This window comes from Quercus suber, unplaced genomic scaffold (assembly GCF_002906115.3).
Source record: "Quercus suber isolate HL8 unplaced genomic scaffold, Cork oak 2.0 scaffold_1093, whole genome shotgun sequence".
Lineage (NCBI taxonomy): Eukaryota > Viridiplantae > Streptophyta > Magnoliopsida > Fagales > Fagaceae > Quercus > Quercus suber.
Genome location: NW_027070498.1, coordinates 38,666 through 50,030, shown reverse-complemented (window position 1 = coordinate 50,030; position 11,365 = coordinate 38,666).

The following is an 11,365-nucleotide window of genomic DNA, read 5'->3' as shown; positions in this document are numbered from 1 at the left end:
AAAAAAAAAAAAAAAAGAAGCCTTTTCGAGAAAATAAAAGGAATATTAGAAAATGTGTGTATTAATTATTGGAGAGAATTTTTTTTCTTTTTGAAGATACTACTTTGGAAAAATTGTAAAGTTAATTAGTGTTTGTTTCTTTCCGCTTATCTTAGAAAATTAGGTTAATTTATTCTTTTATACCATATTTGGTTGTAGCTTGGGAGAGGGAAGAGCTAAAAAGATGCAATGGAAAAAGAATTACCTTACCTTTTTTTTTTTTTTTTGGCTTGTAATACTAGGGGAAAAGAAAAATATGAGATTTACCTTTGCGCCCTTGTATATGAGAAGAAGTTAAGGGTATTTCAGTAACTTTATATCATATTAAAAAAAAAAAAAAAAAAAGAAGCTTAAGACTAAAGTCTGTATTTGATTTTTAATTCTTCTAATTTTTTTTTTTTTTTAAAGTTTGAGATTGTTTTCATTTTAGTCCTTTATGCTTTAAAATTTTCATTTTCATGAAGGGCCAAATAAAAAACTAAATTAATTTGATGTTTGGCCAAACAGAAAATTGAAGCATACATGAGGAGTCAAAATGAAAACAAATTAAAATATAAAAAGCCAATATGAAACTAAAATCATACATAAAAGACCAAAATGAAAACCTCAAACTTTAAGAGCCAATAGTCTATTTTAGTCTAACCTTAATAACTCTCTCCCTCTCTTTCATCCAATATGGGATTGTGGGCGCCCCATAGAAAATGTTTCATTCCACAATTCAATTAGATCCAAAATACAGAAATATTCTTCTTTTTGTGTTTGTAGAAGATAAGGTACATGAACCACTATTTGATCCCATCAGAATCTGCATTGAATCCCTTACATCTTCCTTTTTCTTCTCTCAAGTCAACCAAACCATGGAAAGTCAATATTTTAACTTCTCATCTTTCCCTTCCCTCCATTTTATTACCAATCAAACATGGTAGATCTAAAACTTTTTAAAACTACGTTGTTTCTCAAATACGCCTAATTAAATCTCAATTTATTTCATCTTACAAACATATAACATAACAAGCAAACCCTAAGATGAAGTCTTGAAGGATGAGTAGGGTCTATTAGGATAGTGAGTACTATCTTATTGTGATCATTATAATTTTTAAAAACAAATTGAATAATTTTCTTTTTGAAAATTTGATAGTTATAATAATGAGGAAAGGGGATTCGAATCTTTGTTCTCCTAAAAAAAGACGAAGTTATTCCATTGAATTATAAAGTTCTTAGCAAACAAATAAAACAATTGGTTTATTTATTTATTTTGTTTTTATAGGATATTTATTTATATATTTATTTTTTTTTTGCTTAACATAAAAGTATAAACAATTGGCTGTAATACAATAAGAATGCAAAAGAAAACGTACTTGTTAATTTTCTACAATGGTTATTAGTTAATAACTAAGAATCAATTAGTTGAGAACCTACTAGGAAAATTTAATCAATAGAAAGAAAGTAAAAAAGAGAGAAAATTTTAGGAATTCTTGAATGCCGTGTTGGCTAGAATCCTAGACTCATTCCTAGACTCAAGAGTCGATTGATGTTGAGTCGTCTCTGAGCATATGGAACAAGGCCATATTTTTCCAAGGTTTGGAACGCAAATAATTCAACCAAACCAAACCCATTAAAGACCTGTTCTTTTTGCACTAATGAATGAGAATCTTGAAAATTAAAATGAGAAAAATGATGGTAGAGTAATACTATTTTTATCTGATATAAAAATAGATAGGATCCCTTAATTGATAGAGTTCCATCGTATAGATAATTGATTGTTGTAAAATAAAATTAATTGGGTCTTCTTGTGTAATCTAGAATTCCAATTATTAAACTTATATTAAAAAAGAAAAAGAAAAAGAAAAAGAATTCTAATTGATGAACCCATTCTTTCCTCGACAAAGTTTAGCTATAAAATTAATTGTACCCTAAAATTACAACTTTATTCAAATATCATTAACATTACTACATATTTCAAAAATTTAACCGTTGAATTGCATATTCTTTGCACTCTTAATACACATGTCAAATTTTGTACAAATTGGATCTTATTTACAACATGATCTATAAGATTATATTTTATGCAAATTTTAAATTACAAAAACTTGCAATTTAAACAATTTATTGATAACATAGCTATTGATTTTTAATTTTCTAGAAATTTTTTAAGCATGAAAAAATGTAATCCAACAATAAATTTGTCAAAATTTACCTTCAATAAAATGATCATATTGAGTAAGGTTGTAGCTTTAAAATATAATAAATTTTATATCTAAATTTTGTCGTTCTTACACATGCAATCTGACCTATCCAATTGAACACCAAGAAGAGAAAAGTGGGTCTTTGATTCAATCCAAATTGCACTCGGGGGTATCAGCTTTAGCAAAAAGAGAAAAGTGGGTCTTTGATAATTCATGATATGGTCCATTGTCATAGCTAGCATATATAATATTTGGTTAAGGGTCAATGCTAGGAAGTAGTCCATATATTCTTTTTGTCTTTGATTCATGAAGTCCAATTATCAATAGCATTTTAAGTCAATAAATTACTCATTCTATAGGCCCAGACCGATGCAAAGATATCTAAATTATCAAATTATATAGCCCTTTCCAAGACCCTAATAAGAAAGACAACAAAAATTATGGTCTTTTTTTCCCTAGATGTAACAAAAGTACTCAGTATGAGCTAAGGTTGAATCATATGCATGTCGGTCCCATAAAAATTTAGTAAAAATCTGAACATGATTTTCTATAATAAAAAAGAGAGTTTCCTTACTCTTTATCTTTTCATGCTTTCTATTAGTGGTGAATTTTGACAAATTCATAATTATATTACTTTTTCTTCTTATCTCTTCCAGCTTGCAACATTTTTGAAAATATTAAAGATCAATTATTATGTGATCAATTAATTGTTTAAATTGTAAGTTTTTGTAATTTTATGCATAAAAAATAAGTTTATGGATTATATAATAAATAACATCAAATTGATACAAAATTTGATATGTGTGTTAAGAGTATAAGAACGTATAATTTAACGACTAGATTTTCAAAATATATTTCCATGTTAAAAACATAAAGAAAATTGTAGTTAAATTTTTTTTCTTTTAGATTATCTTAAGTCATCTTTAGATTATCTGGAGTCATCTTAAGCAAACGCCATGCAAAAGTAAGACATTAGTTGAATCTTACATACCACGAAAAAACAAAAAGTTGGAAGCATGCGTATTGTATGGCTGAGGAAGGGCTACTTGGAAGATCAAGATCGACACAACTAATTTGTTAGAAAAGAGAAAATAATTCACATTGGGACAGAAAGATTACAAATTAGCACGATTGAAATGAACAAGATTCACTAATAAACAGACGTTAGACGAGGTACAAAGATGGAAGCTCAACCTATTACAAGATATTCGAATATCAAATAACAGTGCGATAACAATTCAAAACAATAACAACAAAACAATAACAACTACTACGTGAGGCTTATCACAATATATTCGGGTACTGTTGATTATCCTCTGCTGCATAATCTTCTGCTGCTGCATAATCATGTCTTATTGCGGCCATGATTACCTCATCCACTTGTCCTCGACATTGCAAACACATGAAACACGACATCACAGACTTCAAAACAGATACCTCTCATGTTTTCTTCAGCCAATGCACCTTCCTTGCAGCAACAGAATCCTTCATTTCAATGAGGTACTGGACTGCCTTACACATATCAACAAGCATATTAGGGCCAGTGGTCTCAGGGCCAAAACACCAGATCTTCTTTGCAAAATCCTCAGACAAGATTTTGGAACGACCTCTGGGATCATCCCTTGGACCAACATGGTCCTCATCAATGGCCTCTGCAAACCCATCTTCCATGGGGAGTGCTTCCATGTACAAACAGTTGTGCTTGTTGGGTGACTTGCTCATCACGACACGGCAAGACTTCTCCAAGACTGTCTCAGGGAAGGACACACCAAGGTCAGACCGTGTACTCTCTGCTCCACCCACGAAATCATCCAGCAAATCCTTCGAACAGATGTCAAGGTGGACTTCCCCAGCACCAGCTATGATATGCACTCCAGAGTCTTCAATACTGCAGACAACCAAAGGATATGCTTTGGCTAAACGTTTCAGACCTTCAACAAGCTTGGGAACGTCAGATGCAACCTTGCATTGAACAGCTACACACATGAGAGGTGACATCGATAACTTCATGGCACGGATTGGGTGTGCAACGACCTCCTTCTCATCTGTCAAAGCAGCATTCTTTACATATTGATCCAAACCAACCGTGGCAACTGTGTTACCACGAGGCAAATCCTCAATTGTTTCCTGCCTCTTCCCCATCCAAACTTTATTTCTCTGCAGAATTTTAACATACAGGGACCATCTCTTGCCAGATACAGCGACCGTCAAAACTTTATTTCCATAGTGCATAAATGGAAGCTGAGCAATAGAATTCCTAACATTAGAGTTTGCAGCACGAGAGGGCAGGAGAAAGATCATCACTTCCAAAAGGGCACTACTTGCAGGGAACCAGTTCTTCATGAAAAGCTTCATCAAGGCCTTCCCCATCAAGTCCTCACCCAAGAGTAGTTCCATCATGTTGACCTCATCAGCTCTGAACTTGGAGGCATACATCTTAGTGAAATTGGTTTGATTTGAAGCCCAACCATGCAAACGAGCTGAAAAACCAAAAAAAGGATCTTCGAAGGTACACATAACCCTCCGGAATGTATGGTAAGCCTCCTCTCTATCACCCTGCAACTCCAGGAAGCACTGGTCCATCCTGTTAACGGGTCTGATCCTCTCACCTAGGGCTTGTTGGGGGCCAGAGATGCTCTTGATGTCGATAATGAGAGATTCGTGTATAGGATTGAGGTCTTTGGATGGCTTAGGAGAGGGAAGAGTGTTGGATACATATTTTGATTCAGGAACGAAAAATATGATTATCAGTGAGGTAAAGGTTGAGAGGGAAGCAAAAACAATTGCGACAGTGCTATTCTCAAGTAGGTTTATAGTATTTTCAATGAAGAAGCTCACCCCAAAACCTAGCAGGTACTGAAAAAATACTGTAATGCCCCCTCCGAACCCTTTAAAGGGCGGGGGAAGAATCTCCACTGTAAAAACAGTGGAGATGCTGGCAACACAGCTTGTGTGTATGAAGATGAAGAGGGAGATGAGGAGCTGTTCGGCAGACGAAGAAAAAAACATAAAAAAAAGGATGAAAGCCAGGAAGGGAATGGAAAGACCCAACATGGTTTTTCTGCAATACAGGTGTACTAACACCATTCCAATTAAGGAGCCAGATATGATTAAGAAAGGCAGGAATGACAACTCTAAATCAGAAGCCAAATGCGTTACATACTTGATGCCGGTTAACTCAGTGCAAGCCTGAACAAAAATTGCAGCGGCCAAGGCGTTCTTCAAGTTGGAGTCAAAAAAAAGGGAGCTTACGCAATTGGGGTATGAAACTTCTACACATGGCTGCATATAATTAAAAAACTAATGTTAAGACATTACAACGGAACTTTAGAAAGCAGGAAAGTAGCAGAACAACTTACTAACCTTCGAAAGCTTACTAAACATTGACAACACTGCAACGAGGAGCACCTGCAACAAAGCAGGAAGTGCTATTATCCCCAATTTGATGCGCCAGATGTTAGGAGCCTGAGAAAAAAAGAAAAAAGACAACATGCATCGATCAAAATAATAACGAGAAACTCAGAAGAGCAGGGTAGTTGTTAAACAGGTCAAGAAAGTGATTACCCCGCTGTCAAAAATGTCAAAGAGATAGGAAAGGAAGCTCCCTAAGCCCATCATCAACCCATTACAGGCGATAAGGGTCCCTCTCGTCTTAATGGCACTAGTTTCAAAAATGATTAATGGGCAGGACAGAGTCGCGATGCCCAACCCGAGACCAAAAAAGAACCTTCCAACAAGAAGAAGAGAGGGCTTAATGGAGAAATATGTGCAAGTAGCAGAACTGATAAACAAGGCGTCGGAAATGATGAGAGTCTTCCTAGGACCTAGGAAGTCGTAAAAGAAACAAAAGAGAATGCCCCCAGACATGGCTCCCACATAGAAATACGAAATGACTGAGTTGGTAAAGCTTTGTTTATCATCTATTGCGAATTCAAATAAGATGTCCAGCATCGAAGTATCAATGGAACTTGTATCATACCCCACAATCAATCCCGAAAGGCCCAGGATCAAAGCAGTAACAACATCGACCCTATCATATTTCCCCATCATTAATAAAACAATCAAAATGGCGATATGATTCGCATGCACATTTATTGAAAATGTTGTTTTCAAACAAACTAAGAAACGAGAGTCTAAAAAAAACAAAAAATAAAACTGGTTTTTAAAAAATCATTTGAGTCCATTCATTTTCAAAACAAAAAAATGTTATTATTATTATTATTAGAAGGTTTTTTGTTTGTTTGTTTTCTGTTTTGAATGGGTACAATAGAATTACCTGTTAGAGCACTCACAGCAGTGGTGTTATATAGGTATAATATTAAAATTTAGCTCCACAAATACAAAAAGGTTGCTGCAGTAGTGGAGCTAAATCTAAAAATTTTAGCTCCACTGCTATAGTGCATATCTATAAATAGATGTGCACTGTTCATGAGAGCAAAAAAAAAAAAATATATATATTATTTTATTCTTTTCACCCATTAAAAAATTCTTTCTTTCTCTCTCTCTCACTCCGTGCCTCTCTCTCTCTCTCACTCCGTGCCTCTCTCTCTCTCTCCCAAATCACTCAGCCTCCTCTCCCAAATCACAATCACTCAGCTCTCACTCCGTGCCTCTCTTTCTCTCCCAAATCACTCAGCCTCCTCTCCCAAATCACTCAAGCTCTCATCGTCTCTCAGTCACTCCTGACCCAGCCGTCCCTCTCACTCTCCCAAAACTCTCTCAAGCTCTCGTCCTCTTTCAGTCACTCCTGACCCAGCCGTCCCAAGGCCCCAAATCACTCACCGTCACACTCTCAATCTCCCTCATTCACTGCCGCCGGCCTGACCCAACCGTCCCAAGCTGCCGATAAACTCACCGTCACTCTCCTCTCTCACTGTCACTTTACGATGTAGCGTAATCGGAAACCAAAGCATTGACGAGGATGTTGATAGCGTAGGCAGCATCGATGCATGGGTTTGTCTTCGATTTGTGTTGGGTTTGTCTCTGGTTGGTGATTTTGTTTGGTCTGGATTGAGGATTTGGGTTAGTCTTCAACTCTATATAAGGCTTTCTGGAGGGAAACTCTCCAACTCCATAAACTCTCCAATCACAACTAGAACACGTCTTCACTCCCCGAGCCCTTCAAAACCTTGCCAGGATTGTGACAGAGTTGGAGAGATGGCGGCGCCTGGGGGGTGTGAGGACACACAGGGCAAGAGCCGTACGTGACCGGTCCCCACAGCTTCCGGCGCGGCAAAGTCTGGCGTACCCTTGATTGTCCCGTGCTGGTGGCCAGGAGGGAGTCCCTGAAGTACCTAACGTTCCTCCTCGGGGCCACCCCTGCCGAGGAGCGCGCGAACTCATGTCATGGCTGGTGCCCGAGTGTTGCCGTCTCCAACGGCCAACCTTCGGAGGCTGGAGAGAATCAAGGGAACTCATGGGGAGGGCTTCCCGGGCCCTTGCTCGGCTTCTCTCTTTGTTCCAGCTCCGCCGCACCGGCAAGGAGTTGTTGGTAGCATTAACAGGCTGCCTAGCCCCTTTCCTCTAGCTAGTTTTAGAACAGGTCCGCTGGGCCTCTGTTTGTAGAATTGACTTTAAAACAAGCCTGCCTTAGCCTCTGTTCTGTATTTAATACAAATAATATAATGTTTCCTCTATTTTTTGTTGAATCTTCTATTTTTTGCAATGTTCTCTTTTTTTTTTTTTTTTGATGCGTCGCTACCAACCTTCCGTAAACTAGACTCTTAGGAGATCGTCGTTGCACGCTCCAGTGCACTAATCTCTCCACAGACGCGCCAATTGTAGGGACTCTTTAGAAAGGCCCCAACAATACATTTTTAGAGAGTGGGATGAAGTTTAGGCCCTAACAGACTACAACGATACAACCTTTTTTCTCATTGAAGGGATGAAGCCACTTACCTAAGGTAGCTCCTCGCCCTTGTCCGAGGAGGTCTTCTCTCCCTCCTCCTCTCCCCTAATTGCTTTGCTCCTGCTTTCTATCATTTCTCTTCCTCCTATCCTCTTCCTTTTGTTGACATCACATTGCCTCTCCTCTGACCGTCGTCCCATCAGAGGCCTTATCGTACTAAGTAGTCACAGACAATGTTCCCTGTCTAGGCTTACATCCCCATTAATGCGGCAGGGGGGTAGGTGAGCTCATTATAGAGGTGACAGCTCGCCTAAGGCTTGCTCCTTCGCTGACGCGTGGCACTGGACCCCTCCTCCTCAGATATTCAAGGAGTCTCCTTTGGTGGGGTGGTGCTAGTGTTCTTCTGAGGTCTCGGACGCCCGAGGATGGGGCCATCCTCGAAAAAGTTCCTCGGAGATTGATCCTTGTGCTCTCATCCACGGACCCCTTATGCGTCCTCGGCGTGGGCCTTGGGCCTGGCTTGGAGTGGCCAAGGCCATCTATTTTTCTCCCATCCAATCAATTATATTATTATGTTTTGTTTTTGTTTTGTTTTTTTTTTTTTTTTTTTTTTTTTGTTTTTTTTCCTCCTTTTGTGCGCATGGACACTCTTGAGATATGACCCATTTTGCTCCTTTTAACTTACTGTCTCTGTTTTAGTAATATATGAAGGTTATTGTAATTTGGAGTTTGTTTGTTCAAATTGATGTATTGGTGAAGACCCANTCAAATTGATGTATTGGTGAAGACCCATTTTCGTTTTTTAAGCTTTAATTTTGAGTTTGAGGACAAAGGGTTATTGATTTATTTAGTTTGTTTTAGCTTCGGATTGGTTATTGATGTATTTTGTTGGTGATGCATTGTATTAGAGCGGAGGCAGCCGCAGCAGCAGCCTTCATGATGGGGGAAGATTTTTATAAATTTGGCCAGTGCCGACCAGAAAGGAATGATTTTTTGGCAATGGTGTCTGCAGAAAAGGCGAACTCAGCTTCTAGGCAGAATATACTTGACCTTTCCAGCTGACAGCACTTTTAGAGATGAAGATGTTTCGGAGTACTTTAGGTAATAGAACACTGTCACTCTCTATTTAATTATAATAATCTTATAAGAACCAAGCTGCTGCAATATCAGCATCATTAATTAAGTTTCCATATATTGTATTTCTTAATCATGTGTTGATTTTGGATGAATTGATTTTGCTTCTGCAGAATGGTGCAACTTGATAAACTATAGCTTTGTTTGTAGAAAGGCATTCTTGGCACTAGAAGCCTTTATAGTAGCAATATTACCTTTGAACATTCTGAGGCAGCCATGCATTCTTCAATGGTGTATAAACAATTATGATCAATATTAAGGGCTTTGACCTACATTGAACACATGGCTATCAGCCTTTCTACTCTTGTACCTTGACCAATGCATTTATTTTTTTTGCCAATGGAACTTTAGAGTTGTCATTTGGTGTCCAAGTTTATACCGACTTGCCACTTTACATCTTCCACATTTTGGAATCCTTGTCTTGACATCACCTTGTCCATTAAAATAGAGGTATGTCCAACTCTTTTTTCATTTTTATTTTATATACATATGAGCTTAACACGACAAATTATCACAATATTTTTAACAATTGTTGAGGTGTTAATTTCTTATAGGTAAAAATAAAATATCATACTGGAACCAACCACAACTAAAAATAAATGTATTGTAAAAAAAAAAGTGCAACATCCACAACATTTTTTTACAACACTTTTATAATAAATTGTAGGTGGTAAATTTTTATTAGTTCTAATTTAAACTTAGCAATAAAATTATTTTTTTGTCCACCAATAACAACTTGTAACAACCTATTATTTATTATTAATTATGAAAATATTATAGACATAATATTTCTCTTGTGAAAATGTTAAGACATCTTGCTTTTGTCATAATATTTTTACAATTGCTCAAGTGTCAATTATTTAAAAGTTAAAATAAAATATTTGATGAAGAGTTTTAATTGTAGTATATAACATCATTCATTATGAAAATTTAAATATTGTGACAATGTTTTAGCAAAAATCAGTTGCTTATTGTTGGAAGATGATGATATTTGTTATCATTTTTAGAAGTTTTTAATGAGTGAATATTGTCTTTAGCAAATAAGTACTAAGAAACTATATATTATAGTAAAATAAATATTCATATGTTAAATAGATACCATATATGTGTTAAATAGCTACCATATACAAATGTGATTAACTTTGTATAACTTACATTTTTTATGTATATAGTTTCAAACTTCTTCAAATAAAAATTTTATCTTAATTTCCTCATTCAAGAGGTAGCATGTGTCACCCTAATTGGTTACTACATTGGCTTTCATACTAAATTTTAATAAAAAAGAAAGTTGTGAATTTTATAAATTTCGAATGGCTACAGGAAACGCGGCTCCAGCCTGTAGCCGCGTTTTTCGGGTCTATAGCCGCGTTTTTCAAACGCGGCTATAGGCCCAGATTTTTGTAGTGACAACTTGTAACAACCTATTATTTATTATTAATTATGAAAATATTATAGACATAATATTTCTCTTGTGAAAATGTTAAGACATCTTGCTTTCGTCATAATATTTTTACAATTGCTCAAGTGTCAATTATTTAAAAGTTAAAATAAAATATTTGATGAAGAGTTTTAATTGTAGTATATAACATCATTCATTATGAAAATTTAAATATTGTGACAATGTTTTAACAAAAATCAGTTGCTTATTGTTGGAAGATGATGATATTTGTTATCATTTTTAGAAGTTTTTAATGAGTGAATATTGTCTTTAGCAAATAAGTACTAAGAAACTATATATTATAGTAAAATAAATATTCATATGTTAAATAGATACCATATATGTGTTAAATAGCTACCATATACAAATGTGATTAACTTTGTATAACTTACATTTTTTATGTATATAGTTTCAAACTTCTTCAAATAAAAATTTTATCTTAATTTCCTCATTCAAGAGGTAGCATGTGTCACCCTAATTGGTTACTACATTGGCTTTCATACTAAATTTTAATAAAAAAGAAAGTTGTGAATTTTATAAATTTCGAACGAAATTTTTTTTGAAATTAAATATTACTGCTTTTTTATTTATTTATAAATTTTAACTTAATACAAATTTTGAAAATGTAACATGCATTTAAATTTTTAAATACATTATTCAATTAAAAATAGTAAAAATATAAATCTTAATTATAAAGTAGGCTCAAATTGACAGGATCTT